This window comes from Nothoprocta perdicaria, unplaced genomic scaffold (assembly GCF_003342845.1).
Source record: "Nothoprocta perdicaria isolate Ctin4 unplaced genomic scaffold, notPer1 scaffold_36, whole genome shotgun sequence".
Lineage (NCBI taxonomy): Eukaryota > Metazoa > Chordata > Aves > Tinamiformes > Tinamidae > Nothoprocta > Nothoprocta perdicaria.
In genome coordinates this window covers 1506348-1525021 of record NW_020455599.1, presented here as the reverse complement: position 1 = coordinate 1525021, position 18674 = coordinate 1506348, and the positions used below count along the sequence as shown (strand labels likewise).

The window sequence follows — 18674 nt, the reverse complement described above, 5'->3', positions numbered from 1 at the left end:
GACATTTCCTGTAAGAATGCTATATTATTTAATCAAACCACTCCAAAAGAGTACAAGTGTTGGAAGTGTCTCAAATTTATATCTTCTACAGCCAAAGTTTGCAGTTATCTACAAAATGCACCGACTTATTGTTGCGCAGAAGCCAAAGCCCTGTCTCTGTGTATTAGCTTTGAATTACCTGTCCCCCGTTCAACAGGGACCTGGAACCGCATGCTTAGCGCTATTTATTTTTATGGCATTTAAATGCATAGATATATTGTGGAATATGGAAAAATTAAACACGTGCATATTGCAAAATATAGAGAAACTAAATTTTAATATTAGATTCATGGTTAAACACTGGCAAGTCATAACTTTGGAATATGTGTGCACATATATAAAAAATATGAAACAGGCAAGTCAACCTGACTAGAAAGAAAATACAATTTCAAATATTATCAACACAAGTGTTGCTTAAGAGACTACCACAATGAAGAGCAAGAGCAGACAGTGAAATCTAGGCAGCCACAATTTCCAAAGGAATTTGGATGGTCATTTTGACAGAATAGGGTGATTTGAACTGCTGAATAAACTTTTGTTTAAGTGCAGTGTTCTCTAGACAGGGAAACTCCTTTTCTAATAACATAAATACACTAAGCTTTTTATTGCCAACATTTTTTCTCGGGAAAAGCTGCATTTATTACTAAACATTGCATCACCAGATAGATACCTTTCCTGGACACGTGAGAAGAGTAGTTCCATTCAGAAATAAACATGTGGGAAAAAAACAACATAATTTACAAATATTACAGTTGGAAAGGTGATTTCCTTTATTCAAATGCCTTTTGTCCTCCTTTGTACACTGATTAAAAAGATATAAACAACTGATGTGTGCTAGCCATAAGTAATTCTCAGCAACTATGAGGAGTCTGAGCCATTGTACCTCTTGACAGCACTTCCTAATAATTCAGGCTTAGCTTTTAATCACAAAAGCAAAGAAGCATTGAGCCTGAACTAAAATACCTGTCATCCCACACTACTTCATGGAGAGGATATAAAAGCATATGCAACCGTAGAGAGGTCTCCAAGAGCTTTGTTAGATTCTTGAAAGAACTCCAATTACTCAGTTTGTCCACAGAGACTTGCTTCCCACCTCAAGAGTCATCCATGCAAAATCCTTTAGCAGTAAAAAAAATAGCTTTATATCAAGAGATTATTCGATTGAGAAGTGTTATGTTTCAACACAGGTTGCCAAAGGGTTGTCTATGAAGAGTTTCCATTAACCTTCCTGCTAGAGGAAGACCTTCCACGGGTTGAGAAGGATTGGGTTAGGGATCACTTAGGCAAATCGGCCACTCAAAAATCTATGGGCCCAGATGGGATGCACCCGAGAGTGCTGAGGGAACTGGCCGAGGTTATTGCTCAGCCTCTCTCCATCATCTTTGAGAGGTCCTGGAGAGCAGGGGAGGTGCCCGAGGACTGGAAGAGAGCCAACGTCACTCCAGTCTTCAGAAAGGGCAAGAGGGAGGAGCCGGGCAATTACAGGCCGGTCAGCCTCACCTCTGTCCCTGGAAAGGTGATGGAGCGGTTCATACTAGAGAGAATCTCCAGGCATATGGAGGAGAAGAAGCTGCTGAGGAGCAGTCAGCATGGATTCACCAAGGGGAAGTCATGTCTGACGAACCTCATAGCCTTCTTTGATGGGGTGACAGGCTGGCTGGACGAGGGGAGAGCCGTGGATGTTGTCTACCTTGACTTCAGCAAGGCTTTTGACACTGTCTCTCATAACATCCTCATACGGAAGCTCCGGGACAGTGGACTAGATGAGTGCACGGTGCGGTGGATCAAGGGCTGGCTGGATGGCAGAGCTCAGAGGGTGGTCATAAATGGGGCCGAGTCCAGCTGGAGGCCTGTGGCCAGTGGTGTTCCCCAGGGGTCAGTGCTGGGCCCGGTGCTGTTCAACTTGTTTATCAATGACCTGGACGAGGGCACGGAATGCACCCTGAGCAAGTTTGCAGATGACACCAAGCTGGGTGGAGTGGCCGACACTCCGGAGGGCTGTGCTGCCATCCAGAGGAACCTGGACAGGCTGGAGAGTTGGGCAGAGAGGAACCTCATGAGGTTCAATAAGGACAAGTGCAGGGTCCTGCACCTGGGGAGGAATAACCCCAGGCATCAGTACAGATTAGGGGTCGACCTGCTGGAAAGCACCTCCACGGAGAGGGACCTGGGAGTCCTGGTTGACACCAAGTTAACCATGAGTGAGCAGTGCCCTCGTGGCCAAGAAGGCCAATGGGATCCTGGCCTGCATCAGGAGGAGTGTTGCCAGCAGGTCAAGGGAGGTGATTCTGCCCCTCTACTCAGCTCTGGTGAGGCCGCACCTGGAGTACTGTGTTCAGTTCTGGGCACCCCAGTATAGGAAGGACGTGKAGCTTCTGGAGAGGGTCCAGAGAAGGGCAACCAGGATGATTAAGGGAATGGAACATCTCTCGTAKGAAGAGAGGCTGAGTGAGCTGGGCCTGTTTTCTCTGGAGAAGAGAMGGCTCAGAGGGGATATGATTAATATGTATAAGTTCAGGAAGGGAGAATGCAGGGAGGAAGGGGACARGCTGTTYTCAYTGGTGGCCAGCGATAGGACAAGGAGTAATGGCCACAAGCTGAAGCATAAGAAGTTTCATCTCCAGGTGAGGAGCAACTTCTTTACTGTGAGGGTGACAGAGCAGTGGAACAGGCTGCCCAGGGRRRBTGTGGAGTCTCCTWCTCTGGAGGTCTTCAAAACCCACCTGGATGCCACCCTGTGCCACATGCTGTAGGTGTGCCTGCTTGAGCAGGAAGGTTGGACTAGATGATCTGTAGAGGTCCCTTCCAACCTTAAATATTCTGTGAATCTGTGAACCTTACCATATAGCTTTGGAATGTATTAAGATTCCAAAGCTTTTTAAGTCTCTATACTGACAGATTCCTCCACTCAGAAAACACCACCTCCTTCACCTTTCCACCCCAAATGGCGTGGACTACAGCAGATGAACTTCAGCTTTCTTATGATTCCCTTCTAACTACACTGAACAGTGGAGGTTTTTCCTTTAACCCATTCAGGAGAGAATTAAAAACAATCATGCACCAAACAAAAGTTCTCTCTGCTCTAATTCGGATGTCAGAAATACCATCACTCTACAAGAATGCCTTATTTCCTATACCTTCCCAGTTAGTGTGAAAACTATATTACATACATACCTTAACAATGCCAGGAGGCATACAGGTTCTTCATTTATATCCTAAGAAAGGGGAGATTATGACAAAGAGCAAAGAGAAAGCCATACAAGGGAATTTGGATGTTCTTCATCAAGAAGATGAAAACTAACAGAATTCCTCAGATTATGTCAATATTTACTTGTCTTTGAAACTCACGTACTATCTTAAGAGTGTGGAGAAAGAAACATTAACTTCAAGAAGTTACTGTACATTAAACAAGTGCTATCAAAATAATAAGACACTATTTCAAAGGTTAATTGGGCCATTTTTATAACATGTGTTTCAACAGTTGGGTTCCAAAGACACCTACAATTTATAAGTTAAACTGCCTTCCTGCTGGCAATGCAATACATAAACACAGTATGAGAGAGATGGATATAAAACCTAGTCTTTCTAGTTACTTCAGTTTACATAAGCAAAAAGAATAAAATCAAGCCACCTGAATAAGACTGACAACTCCTTAATTACCTTTAACAGGCGAAGCTTTGTATTTCACTGGAATGAATTTAATACCAGAAATAAATAAAAATAAAGAGAGAAGGAGAGTAAGAGGTTAAATAGAGAAAAAGATTTCCGAATAGACTTGACTAAAGTAAATATTCAAGGGGATATTACCCAACTCGGTATCACAGGCTTCAGCCAAACAATTCCCAAAGGCTTTTAAATTCTCAGCACTAAGCCCAATGAATTCAAATGAAAGTTTCTTTTCTTCCACTCTTAAAGGAAGAAATACCTTAAGCGAAACTTCCCCAAAAACACTCTCCCAAGTTTAGTAATAGGAGGATAAAAACAAAACAAAAACCAACAAAAAAACCCTAAAGCACTGCCAAAGTATGGAACTGTAGGTCTCTGTGTTCCTAAACCTTTATGGTTTGCTCAAACATGAAGTTTTGCTGATGCAAAACCGCAACAGAGTTCCAGTAATGTTCTCTGAAGTTATGTAACTGCAGCCTTGCTGCATAAGAATCCTAGTACTTCCACTCTTTTTATTCCACGTTTTATACATGGAGGAACCCTGGCAAACAGAGTGCATACTAATGACTCCAAATTTCAGCTGAATTCAGTGAAAAGCACAGCTAAGCAAGAACACCACCTGCCCGCATCCTGGCTGCGAGGTGGTGCCAGCATATTCTGCAGGGCAAAACAAGGAGTCCCCTCTGCATTTCACCTTGATGGACAACCATGCGTATTACCACAAAAAGCAGGAAAATATTCATCCTCATTACAAAGCAAGATCCCGCATGCTCTGAGCCTTGTTACATTTAAGTCATGTCAGCAGGTGGAGAAAGAGAAGCATTCGCTTGCCTTGAATTTAATCTATATTTTCACCCCATATCTGCACCCCATTTATCCTTCTCCCTGTCAGCACCCCACAGCCTCTGCAGTGGTCCCAGTGGTGTCACTAGATTTTTTGACCAACATCCCCTAGTAAGTGCTGGCCTAACATGGCATGGTGATTTACCATTGCTAAATAAGTTTCAAATTCTTAGCTTTTAATTTTTCCCTATCTTACACATAGGCTATTGATAGTCCAGAGGTCATTTAAGCCTTTCAGTCCCCATCTTTCAAATGGTTGGGCTACAAGCCATCCAAAAAGGACAGTTGTCGGAACTCCTGGAAACACTCCAAGATCTCAGCTCCTGCTTAGACCAACCACAGGTAAATGTTTCCTTTGACTGTGTTTAAAAACAGGTATTTCTCACAAACAGAGCTCAAAAAAGGCTGTCAGAGTGTGAATAGCCAAAAGGGAACTTTTTTTCTCCCCCGACATCACCACTGGGAACACAAAAGCCTGAAGTTTGATCAGTGATCTATCATTTGCAAGATGCTTTTGAGGTTCCTTTAGGATTAAAAAGGCAATATATAAAGCAGAATAGTATTCCAAAAGCGGCATGCACATGCCATTTCTGCCCACATATAAACAAAACTACTGCACAGCCACAAACACAAGCTAAGTAGAACATATATTGAAAAAAAAAATACTGAGATATTTCTGGTAAGCAAAATTTCTGAGTAGATTCCCTTACATATGATGCTTCACAAGTGTAGAAATACATATTAAATAATTTCCAGATGGCAGAAGATGGGGCAGAGACTGAATAGGAGGAGGCTTCCTTTAATGAACCAGGTAACTCGCAGACACATTCCTCAGAATCAGGCATTATTCTGCCTTCCCTTTACAAGGCTACTGCATATAACACATGCTGGATTTTGAAGAACGCAAAGAAAAACTAAGGAATAGCAAACGAGAGAATTTTTGACCAACTCTTGCTGCATAACACCAGATCTAAACTGGATTAACTGTTTCCAGAACTTCACTATAGACAATTCTTCCTCCCTGTGTTTCAGACTGTACTAGTGCAGCCCATTCAGTTAACACAACAAAGCACCAACTACGGATGTGCTGCAAGCTAAAAGGACTGCCTAGCAGCTTTTACTGAAAACACCAAAAAAAGCAAAACAAAACAAAAAAGTCACACCACACACTCGATGTGTTAAGATCTGTAAGGGTGAAGAGGATGATGTTTAAATAAAAATAAGCTGCAATAAGTCCTTCCACATTCCCAGGTTTCTAGATTTGATGAAACACAGCGAGTGAGGGAACACACTGCCCCTTTCTCTCCGTGTCAGCCAGCAGAGCTGCTGGCTACCGATACCCTTCTCACCACTTGCCTTTGCTTTTGTTCCTTCCCCTTTCACACTCGGCCCCAAGGTTTCCCAACAGGCCACCTCTATTTATTTATTAAATAGAGGTTTTATTCCCAGACAGAAGCTTTTTATTCTGCCTTCCCTCTGCCCCTATCCCCAAATTAGCAATTTTTGAGATTTTATTTTGGATCCTGCTGAAACTCATCTCCTTGAGTCTTTCCCCTGCTATCCTGCTTTGTCTCTGCAAAGCAAAAGCTGGTGGAGCTACTGCAGAAACCTTCTCCCTGCCTTCCCCCCACCACCACCACCACCACCACTCAGTTTCTTCTTGGGCACTAGCAGAAGCTTTAGCATAGAGAGGCAAAATAAAAAGAAAGCGGAGCTGGAATCGCATTATTTACTCAATTAGAAGGAAAAATAAACTATAACATGGAGTTATTGTCTATTATGACTATGGAGTTATATACAAGGATTGTTGAAATATTTGTGCTAGGAACATTAGAGGCTTTTTATATGTATTTTTGTGTATAACTCACAGATAAATCTGAGTCTGTTACTATACACTGCAGTGAAAAGACTCCAAAGCAGCACAAACCAAACATCAATATAAAGCATATAGCACATTTTCCTTCTTTCTCTTCTTTTAATTGATCCTATCAAATCCAAATACTGCGACGTTGGCATCTCAAAGACATCCGTCATGTACAGTATCTTTGGGAATGCAGGTTTGCAATGCTAAATTAACACGTAAGAATCATCAAGGGAAAAATGATGATTTACTTTTACTGATAAAGACTAACTGCAGGAAGTACATTACTACATAGACAGTAAAACATTATACATAAATAGATGTAATATAAATATTATCTGTAGTCTATCTACTTTTCTATCATTATTGCCAAATTCTATTTAATGGAAAAACCCAAACACTAATTCCATTTCCAGCAAGCATACAACAAGCTTTCATTCACCTTAAAGACCAAAATTCTAGTAACTGAGGTGAGAAAACTGCCTACTCAGGGCAATTGTAAAAGAAAATCCTAAATCAGACTTGCCTTTATTGCTTATATAGTTACTTACACCAGGAAATTTACTCAAGTATCTACATCCTGACACCTAAGAAGGTTGTAGATATGATTTGATAATATCAAGAGATGCACACTTTCCTCAGTGGTGAAAGGCTGTAAAATAACTTCAGAAGAATTATTACTTCAGGGATTCAAACAACATCTTAGGTGCCACCTGGCTGCATGGAAAAACTAGCAGCATAGGAGGCTGAGGAATCATCCCCTTCCCACAGGGCCCCGTCTCCTCACGGCTCATGACATGCAACAGCACTCACTTGCGGGGCTTCGCCAGGCCCTAAACTGGAGGGGGGGGGGAAGAAAAGAAAAATCCCCTTTGTTTCTCAGGAGAGATTAGAGTTATTAAAAAACCACCACAACAAAAAACAGCTGCTTCCATGGCTGCAGAATAACTAGCAAGCAGACGATAATACTGAAGGGCTGGTTGGTTGAATTCTGTGCTTTTCTGGCACAGGTGCCAGTAGGTGGCAACTTCCTCCCCTACCAACCCAAAACACAGAGCAGAAGACAGTCCCTTGCACAGAACACTTGTTTTCCTAATCCAAATATTCCACATTCACCTGGCTTATCTTTGCTCTGTGCATTAACAGCATGCATATTGCTATCAGCAGAAGTGTCTTACGGAGTCATCAGCATTTCTTGAAGTCTGCTGGCCTTCACCAATACACCAGATGGTCATTACTCCAAACTTCCCACCTCCATCATCATTAATTCAGCAGCAGATTAATTTGAATGGACTAATCCTACCCAGTTCATAAAGAACCCATTGTCCTGTCCAAATTAATAGCATTGGGGCTTGTGTTAACAGATGCATATCAGGGAGATGACAAGATTTAAAAAACATAATGTACAGTTTAATGCCTTTTTCATAAATATTGATGAAGTTTTAAAACCATGAATTTAGTCCCAAAAATAAACACAGATGTTTTTGATTAAGGTTTGCTTTAGATTCTAGACAGAATTGGCACAACTTCTTCAATTATCCTGTAACCTCTTTGATCGAAAGCTCTCTACTCTGAAACTGGAAGTAGTGCACAAGTCTTTCGAAAGGCTTCACCTCCTCATGAAAGTTAGAGCTTTGACACTAGTGTGGTCCAAGAAACCAGGTGCAGTTATGGCACAGTTTAGAACCCAAACAAATTCAGGGCTCAAACTGAGTTGTACTCAATTCAAATCTCAAAAACTGGAGTAGGTCTTGACTTATTTGATGAATCAGTGAACATTTTAACAAATGTCAGATGGAGAACATGGAAGAATAAGGTGAATATTTTGTCATGAAAAATAGGCAAGCTGTTCACAGAAAAACAGAGGAAAAAAACCTTTTCACTTCAAAGAATTTCCACAAAGGAACAGCAATACAGGAGGAGGAGCTAGGAAGCTCTCTCTCTACCCCAAGGGAGAAAGAAAAAAAAAATTAAAAAAGTAGAATTTTGAAAGAAGTATCCAAGTGCTTAGGTGCTTTGTGAGGAAGAGGTAACAACCTTTGAAAACTCCAACCAAAATTATAACAAAAATAAAAAGCTCGATCAGCAACAGAACAACCCAGAGGGAGAAAGAATTTTAAGTTACACTTCTACTACTCCACACAACTGGTCCACATCTTAATCCTGTATCTCTTGCTGATAGTTTTGTTAAAGCAAGCATAGTTGTGTGAAACATAGTTTTCAATAAATTGACAGCTTCCAATAAAATATTTTTGGTTAAAGAACTCTTAACTAGCCATTTCTCAAATTTTAAGTTACAAAAACACTCAAGAACAGAAAAACAGAACAGCACTCTACGCACTGTACTTACACAACTACAGATAAGTATGCAGATTGCATTTATTTTTGCATGTATTAAATACTTTCTCAAATTCCTACAAAAACAGCTAATAAAAATATTTACAAAGGATAAAGGAGAAAAAAATCAAGTTTTCCCAGAAGGAAAACAGATGTTCAGCGTCTTCAAAGTGATGCCAATGCTGATTAAAAGAGTAACTATTTTTTCTTTTAGCAGTTGACATTCCTGCTATCGTTTCTTTTAGTAAACAGCTATGTATCATGACTCTTGAGTGAATATCTGCCTCCACAGATCAAATATCTCCACAATTTTCTTGTATTTTTTTGTGTGTGTCTAGTAATCAGTGCAGCAATGTTCAAAGCTAAAGAGCTTTCTCTGAACATTCTGTAGAAAATAAATACTCCTCCTGTAAATCACCTACTGCAACTTTAGCTTGGTATAAAAGTAGTCACATCTGTTTTTAAACTCCAGAGCCCATTCCATAACTACTTCAGCAAATTTCTTTCCAGTATTTTGAATATGAGTAAGACTCACAAACAATCAGGTGTTTTATCATGAGTCATACAAGAGGCAAGACACAAGTTAAGTACTATGCTGAAGTACTAGATTGCAAAAATCTCAAATGAAGGAGTTATTGTGTTTCTTAAAACTTACCTTCATATGCCAGTGGCATCTCTTTAAGAGACCTATGAAAAGGAATTCACAAACACTTGTGCAAATAGACTTCAATTGATTCTGCGGATTTATACTGTATTACTTGACTGGTGCCATAACTAATATTTAGCTACAACATAATGCTTGCCAACAGATGCAAGATAAGCCCAAAATCCTATGGGGATAGATTAAATGTTTGAAAGGCTGTGGAGTCATGAACAGAGTCTCTGTACATCTAATTCAAAAAGGGAAGGATTATTCAATTCCTTAAATTAACCACGGACAGGATTAATAAAAATAAATTTAAAAGACTAGCTTTACAACTGGAATGAAAAAAATTGTTTTTATGGTCCCTGCTATTCAAGAAATCAAAAGTTTTCTAGTTTGTATATGTGTGCACATAAACATTTATCTGCATGCATTTTGGTGGAACAGATAGTCATGCTTTCTAAAATAAAATGCAGTTCACATTTGCAAGGAAAAAGAGCCAGTGATAAGAGTTTAACCTTATCTATGCAGTCCAGCATAGATAACTGTGCTATCAGGTATTCCGCACTGCTTACAAACTGGGAAGGAAAGTCAGAGCAAGGCAGGGATCACACTTAAAATACAGTTTTTACACTAATACTTTGAGGGCACACATATCCCTGGGGCATTAACTGCAGCATAAATCATTTATGCTCTTATGAATGTGGCATTTATCCTTTTGTGGACCACAGCATGGTAAATTCTTACTTTCTTTCCCTACCTCTAGTTGCAGTTCTCATAAAGACACAAAAGTATTTAGACAGTGTAAGCTACTAACACCTTGCTTAGAAGTCGCGTTGCAATTAAACACTATAGAAGTAACAGAAACAAACATATCACAGAATAGTTGAGGTGGGAAAGAACCTCCAGAGATCACCTAAACCAAGTCCCCTAGCAGGGGGACTCGGTCACCTAGAACACCTTGTCCAGGATTCTGTCCTGATGGCTTTTGAGCCAAGGATAGAGACCCCACAGATAGTCCTCTCTGGACAACCCATCCCAGTCATCCTCACAGTTAAGAAGTTCTTCCTTGTGCTCAGACAGATCTCCCTGGGTTTCTGTTTGTGCTGGTAGCCTTTCACTCTGCTGCTGGGCACTACTGAAAAGAAATACTTTGGCTTACCCCTGGTTCTCACCAGGCATCCCTGCCCCTACATTCGGCACACCTCCTTCTCCACAGCCTGCAAAATCAGGCAAGTATCATCCGCTGGCTCCATCTCCACTCCTCCACAAAGCCAGGAAGTCTGAAAAGGAAGAGCTCCCATCACCTGCATCTAAAGTTTGCCCAGCTCTCCCTGGAGTTGTGCTGAAGCACATCAAGCAGGATATGTCCAAGCAGGCGATGGAAAAGATCCAAAAGTCTTAAAAACTGCACCTTAGAAGCTGTAGCGAAAAGAATACAAAGGGTTCGGCCTTCAGATCCTCAGTGTCTATGTGGTCCTGTTTTCCCCTTTCCCCAGAGGAGGCCCTATTCGGCATCATTCTGGAGCACTACCCTTACAGCACAGCTGCTGCACTATGAAGACATGACTCATCACCTCGGGTGCATAGGACAAAGTCCATCCCTGAAGCTTTTTAAAAGGGTTCCCCCCACACACTTTCAGTGAAAAAGAATCATTTGGAAAATATAAACAAGTCTTTCTGCTCCAGCTTGTGATTTGTTTTTCTCCTCTGGCTCCACCTGTGGAACCAAGGAACAATACGGCCACATGTCACCCACATCCCCTCTCCTCACCAGCCCTGAGGCGGGGGCGGGAGGGCGGAAAAAGGCGCCTTCGAGACAGTTTCACTGCTGGACAGGATGCTCAGCAGAAAACAACAGATGTGCAATAATCACTACTGCCCATTCATTTCCTTTATGTCAGAAAGAAAGTAGCAGTCATCAATTAGGAACTGCTATCTGCAGGCCGCAAAAGGAAGTATACACTTTTCCTTGATCATTTGACCATAACAATAGGACATGTCAGCGGGAAGGGACCGACCACTCAAGAGGAAGGCAGGGGTGAGCCGGTTTATGTTTCTGGATTTAAAGTTTAAGACACAGCAGAGATTTTTAACATTTTAACATAGGATTGTTTTTCCAAGAAAATTCATTTTGACCACAGAATATGCAAAATCCTAGTTGTATTTTCCCCAAATTTGTCCAGATAATTCTGATTTAATCTTTTCATTGGGGGTGGAAAACTCCCTCATGTGAACACACAGGATGAACGAGAAACATCCAGTAAAGATACTTTAATCAATTAACAAGGACATTCTTGCAAAATGGTTATTACCAATTTTATGAAGCTGTTAGTCTAGATATACAAAATTTAGATTGCCAATAGGTCAGCAGCACTAACTAGACCAGTATTTTGAGAAATCCTTTTAGATCTGTGGACATTTCCATAAAAAATGTCGTTCACTTATCAGCTTTGTTATTCTAACCTGTAGGAAAAGCTTTAGTAAAATTGTCAGTAACAAAACACCCTAAGGATGCACTTTGTCTACTGCAGTCTGACTGCAATCAGAGAATTTAGAAGAAACTTAATAAAAACTACTAAACTTAATTAATTTAGAATGCCAAGTTAACCCCTGAGTTTCCATGGATACTAAAGGAACAGCCCAAAGAACCCAGTGGGCGTTGTGTGTCAAAAACCCTTTTACAAACCTTCACATCGCAACCAAATCCCTATTCTCACACAGTACCTCTGCTCTTTCACATACCAAAAATAGAACAGATTTATAGAAAAGCCTATACGTGGGCATGCGTCATTCCTCTCCACCCCCACACAGATTTTTAACCTCACATGCCATTAAAGACATGGCCTAAACAAAGAATTTAGTGATGCACAGATGCTCAAGGATTTAAGCATTGACCTTCAGCACACACAAACTCCATATTAAAACACATCCTGAATTCCTAGAACAAGTATAGCAAACTTTACATTTCTTTCCCAGCTRCAGAGGTCATGATTTTAAAAGCTACTAAAGCCCATATTAATTAACAAAAAAAAAAAGTGCATTCTAAATAGCAACTCACTGAAATAAATATTTGGCTCATCTAACAATTTCATGATTTAATTAACTGCAAATATTCTAAAGCCTCCAGATTTAATTCTGACACATTAAGCAAATTTTGCAAAACTATTGTTGGTTGTCATAACTAGTACAGAACTAACATTTTGCCCTAAAGGCTTCATCTGCCCAAAAGATTAAGTCAGCCTTTTCAAAGAACAGCTCTCATCTTATTTTAGTTTTTTTTGTTTGTTTTTTTAAAACACCGTTAGTTTAACTGTACATTATATACACTTCATCTACAGTTTCAACGACCTTCCCCTTTAGCAGATACATTCGCACACTCCAGTTCTCTTGATACAACAGGGTTTCTGCTACATTTCAAACTACGTTTTTTTCTGCCACATTTCCCAGAGAGCTTCAGGAAATCCTCTGCTTCTTTATATACACATATAAGCCATGTTATCTCAGCTTTCAGCAAAGATATTATTTGAAGCTGACATTTTATTTCTGTTTATCATGAAAACACATTAAATCATCACAATCTGAAGGAAAGTCAAGCAGTTAATTTGAAATGAAGTGTACGGGGGAATTTGTACAAGTTACTCAAAGGTCACTAGGCAAATGTTTAGCGTGAATTTTAAGATGTAAAAATGCTAAATAAAACATTTTGATGAGTAGAGCTTCAAAATACATGGTCCCTCCACATTTGCAGACAAGAAAAKATGATAGTAAATAAATAACAGCAAATAGCATAGGCAACTAATTAATTCAGTATAGATCATATCACTTTTTAAAATGTATATTAAAAACACATACTATATTATTCAAATCTTGCTATTTTAAGAAAATATTGAGAAGGATATTTGTTATTTCTTCTCTCTTAGCCTCTCCAAAACGTTTTATTACTTGCACAGACCTATTCTATGAATTCAAAGAGTAGTTTAGAGGTCTCTAATGTGTATCAGATGCAAGATATAATAGAACAATATGCAATTCTGCTAGTTCCTTTCTATTAAAGCTACRAAGCCTCCATATATCCATTCAGCTATAACATTGGCACTTTCTTAAAATGGGATAGGTATATGAATATAATGGGTCATCTATAGATCCATATCATGATTGCCACAGGCAGAGGGAATACTAATCCACACTGTACTGGTTAGAGCATTATGAACTCCATCTGGAAGGAGGAGGTTATTTATAACTCATCGAGTTTTTCCAAATACCAGCGTGTGTGTGTTTGCATGTGCTTAGTTATCCACAAAACCCCTCACTGAATACCCTCTTTCTTCACAGACATGAGATGGCTCCTTTGGGTTGGCATTGAGAGAGAGAGAGATGCAAGCGCAGGGAAAAGGAATCTTGACTAAATCTCTGCTTTTCTTGAATACTTACTAAGAAACTTCAATCTAATCAAATTGCAATGTGTTTGGAAAGTGTTTGGAATTGATTACTCTATCCRAGAGATAGCTTAAGACATCTAAATCTGCTTTTCTTAGTCTCTAAAGTTCCTCAGGTCGCCCRAGACCTTCAGGCAACAAATAACATGAAACCCCTAAAAAATATGCACTTAGAACAGTCATTTTGTTTCCAAAATGACATAAACAATATAAGAAAAAAAAATCTAGTGAACAAATAATTAAGTCCTAGGTTTCTAAAGCCCTAGTACTCTACTGAATTACAGGACTATTTTTTTTCCCCCCATAAAAATGGCACTTTTAACTCCAAAAAGAAGGAACCACGCAACTAAGCAAAACTTTAAAGCTTCAGTTTTAGCATAAGTTTCTTACTAAACTCAYCTAACTGCTAAAGTATGCAAAAATGCAAAAAAAGCCACATACATCTAAATGTAGATCATTTTACTAGCGTAAAACTCTACTAGCAGGCACAAARAAAATTACTATCTTGGCTACCTTTAACATTTCAGGCCCGTATTGTATATACAGCTATTTGGAATTTGAATATTAAGCAGTCTTATGGTTAACTCTAAGTATGTTCAGTAAACGTCAACAGTATTAATTTCAGCAAAAGGCACAGCAAAAAAGGTCTTCATGCTTAAATAAGTAAATCAATAAATACAATCTACCTGGTAGAGCACTCACCAAAGAAGTGAACTTTAAGTTAGGCAAAGTGGAGTCGCTTTTTTTTCGCTCAGTCGCACTCTGTAGAAAAGAATGTGAAATTTATGGTATTAGAGAAAAAGTAAAAGGGAGCACAACTCCATAATCCACCGAGGAGGATCTGCTCATTTTGATTTATGAAATCGAAGCCTCAGCTACACTACTGCCTTCACATGCTGCCTTACAGAGTAACTGGATAAAATACAGAATGGGCTGATTCTGTTCAGACAGACTACAGGCAGGTTTCTGAAAAGGACTTAGACATTAATGGGATTCTGAAAAGCTCATTAACAGTCTTACTACCTCTGCGAGCACCTACATACCTTTAAAATCTCCCTGAAATGGTTTATTTAAGGTTACATTTCAAGCCTGTGGCAAAGCACTGGGATTCCCAAGCAGTAACTTCTCAGAGCTCTGGACGTGCTCTTTCTAGAATTGCTAACATTCAGTTTTAAACTGAGCATCTTTAATTTAATGTCTAGAAACCCCTACCATGGATCTGCCTCTTCCTGATGAGCAGTTTAAGACCATATCACTTGCTGTTCCAGCAAAATCAGAGCTATGAGTCATCTTCTGAGATTTGTCTGGTACCTACAACTGATCTAGATGTTCTCAAGGAGCTAACCAAATACAATATACATCCARATCAAAACATCATTTCCTCTAGGACTTAAAGACAATGTTCCTAATACAGTTGAGATACAAGCTCTTTATAGCACCATTAATTAGCTTATTTTGAAGCCTTTGAAAATATGCAGGTTTTGATTTAAAATGGAAAAGAACTGATTTCCTTTGCTAATTACCCAGTTGCCCCCACTTTCACAAAGTCTTTCAGAATTTTGGTTAGGAACCTAATGAGGGCATCAAACCTACTGATGTCATCATTCTGATTTCTATAAGACATCTGTTTAGGTTTACCTATTCTAGAGCACTTTGGGATAAATTTATCTTCATTTTCTCTCTCATAACTTCCTGTGCCAACAACTCAGCCAAACACAACAGTGAAGACTCCACTGAAACAGAACATCAGATGTTCTTGCTCTAAACTTTAAGAGAACTTTTTTATTGGATGTAAGACTGGATAGAAAGCAGGGGTTTCTTTTTTTTTTTTTTTTCTCTTTTTTTTTTTTTTAATATCACCAGAAGGTACGTTTATATACTTGGAGTGGAAACTGTGCACATTCAGCTGCAATTGATTTCCTGTATGGCAAAACACCTCAGGCCTTCAGTTGGCTAGGGACATGAGAGAGGCCTCYTACCATCACCAGTTTGAGATCAGGAAGCTCTGCCCAAAGCCTGTTCCTATGCCAAAACAAACAGAATCTCTGATGAGCTTCCAAGTTCATTTGGTCTAGGAAAGCCAAGCCATAAACAGGGAAGATTTTATACTTAAAAAAAAAAATTTAAGAATCTACTTTTAAATAATATCATCAATTCAATCTTGCTACTATAGCACGACATTCATGTAGAGAWTTAAGTACAAAAATGCTATTCCACCAACAGAGACATGCTTTCTAATGAAACATCAATACATTCCCCCCAGCCAGGTGCTCACCGCACAACAACAAATCAGTACTGAACACTACAAGACAGATTTAACAACTATCCATTTTTTCTTCTTTCATTGAATGACATTATTAATTTTAACCTTTTTTTTTTTTTTTTTTTGCCCCCACTTGCAACTCAAAACATGGAATAGCCTCCACTAACATTCCCATGAGCCTGAAGAGGGAAACACATGAGTACTTTTACTCAGATACTGTGGTTAGACCGTAACAGTCACAACATTCAAGCACCCACCTTCCTAAGAGCACCTCTGACTGCAAATGAGAGCAAAGTCAAAATACAGATGGAGCTGTCACTGCCATCCTGCTTGCCTTATTTCTTTACTCTGCAAACCCCCAGGGCAAAGGTCTCCATTTCAATTTCTAGAGAAAGAGGATTCTTTAGGAACCCTAAACAGAGCCAGATTTTGAACACACAAAAAGTAGAAAGAAGCACGAGCACTTAAATATAAAGTGTGCATTAAAAAAAAAAAAAAAAAGAGAGAAATTCACAAGTCAAACATTTGAAGAAACATGAACTTTACTTAGAGAACTGGTTTAACAAACCAACTTGGTTTAACAAAACTTTACTTGGAAGCTAAGAAGCCATTGTTAATTAAGGTTATCAGCACAAAGCAGAGAGAGATTTGCTAAACTCTAGAGCATCTGATGCCCTTTCACAAAGCCCATGAAACACTAACTTCAGCCAGGGTCCTACAGTCACACTGGAACAAATTAAAACACCACCTAATACTAATAAATGCTGTACAGTAATCTTCTATTAACTTTTTTACAAGCAAGCTTTCTACAGATTTTGGTTTTATCATGGTATATAGAAGAGCAATCAGAAAATAAAATATGAAAACACTTAAAAAAGAAAAAGAAAAAAACTAATTCTATCGTATTTTGGACCAATCAGGCCAAATATAAAGTATACTTCTCAAATCTTTATAAAAACTATTTCATATTATTTCAAAGAAAACACTTAAATAAGCCAGCCTAATATATCATGACTGCACTGCAATTTCTATTTCACTTTAAAGAAGTCTGTATGTTTTAAAGTAGCTTTAGTTATTCTGGAAATATATCACAATTATTAATCAAAGAGCTTTACATTCTCATTCACTTATAGAAAATACACAGGATTTGTAATCCTAGTAACAGATACTATTTGCAAACATCAGTTTAACGCTAAATTCTTTACTAGAGTAAAACAGARGGAGCGGGGTGAAATAAAAGCAGCCCTCTGCACGACAAGTTAAAGAAAACCCCCAAAGAAACCCACTCTCAGATACAGACCTATATTTAATAGTTCACTTGGACTATCATGACTGGCTGTTCCATGTAAAACATTCTGGCACCTGGAGAGATGTCACTGTAACATAAAATGAAAAATCCAGAAACTCTAAAAATATCTTTCCTTTCTTCTTCTGCCCCCCCCCTTTTTTTTTTTTTTTTTTTTTGTTAGATCAACTTTCTGTTTCTGGATGCTCTGGAGGAGAGCAGCCAAAACAATTTATAGTAAAAGGGCAGGTGGTTTATGTTATTCGCATAGGAGTCTTTGAAATCACGCTCATCTCACTTTCCCTAAGCAACATGACACATAAGCGTTTCGTGCTACACACTAATGGTCCAGAAACCAAGGTGCTGAGTGAGAAGCTAACACTTCTGCTCTCTTCCAGCAAGCAGGTTCCCCTCAAACAAATACGTTTTGACTTTTGAAGTTCCTACTCAAGCTTTCCTGCCCTACTTCTGTTCATGGAAAAGCCCAAAATAAGCCAAGAACAACAATTATTTCTAAATTAATTAATTGTAAGACTGTGGAATGCAATTAATCAGATTCCAGCTACTCCTACAAGTAGGATATCAAAATATATGATCAATTTATTAAGGTTATCCCTGCTTTTATCTGGTCCCCAACCATTCTAAATCATATCTCGCATTCAGATAGCTCCATTTTTACCCTTTGGATCACATGGCATTTTCCACATAATGTACAAGTGTCAGCATTTATTATAGTATTTTAGAAATGCATTCTTCTCAAATAACTCCATCTATTGATAGATTACAAAAACCTGACAATAAACRTCTTAGAAATTCACATGCAACACAYAGCAAACCACAGTGTGTTGACTCTCCAGCAATAAGGACCAAAATAAGAATTTATTGGGCGCAATTATTGCCAAGTTACGTACTCACACTTTGAGCCCAACCTTTCTGCCCACGGAAAGCAATTTGCCCATTTCAGCATCAAGGGAAGGCCGCACGCTGTAGACCCTTCTCATCGCCCGACATAACAGTGGCAACAGTTCAGAAAGCTCCCTGCTTCCCAGGGAATTCAATTTATTCCACATGCAATCACCTGAGCACTTTCACACATTTATTAAGTTAGCTGCACAGGCCAAGCWTACACAGGACTCCTAGGGTTTCCTTTATCCTGCTCTTTCACAGAGAGCAATACAAACATAGAGCTATCCAAGAAAGTCAACAGCTTAGACTTTGTCACTGCCAGAAGAACTCCTATCTATCCCTGGAATTACCTCAAGCTGCCCCAAGAAAGCAATCGGTATCAGTAGGTATTG

The 18674-nt window shown here is 39.2% G+C and overlaps 1 protein-coding gene across 1 annotated transcript in view; it reads right to left on the bottom strand.

Moving 5' to 3' along the window:
• Window positions 1-14577, bottom strand: part of PLEKHG1 (pleckstrin homology and RhoGEF domain containing G1) — a 122737-nt gene extending 108160 nt beyond the window's left edge. The window contains exon 1 of the mRNA XM_026044410.1: window positions 14531-14577. The gene's annotated coding sequence lies outside the window, so the exon portion shown is untranslated. The remainder of the gene's footprint in view (window positions 1-14530) is intronic.
• Window positions 14578-18674: the final 4097 nt, after the last annotated feature.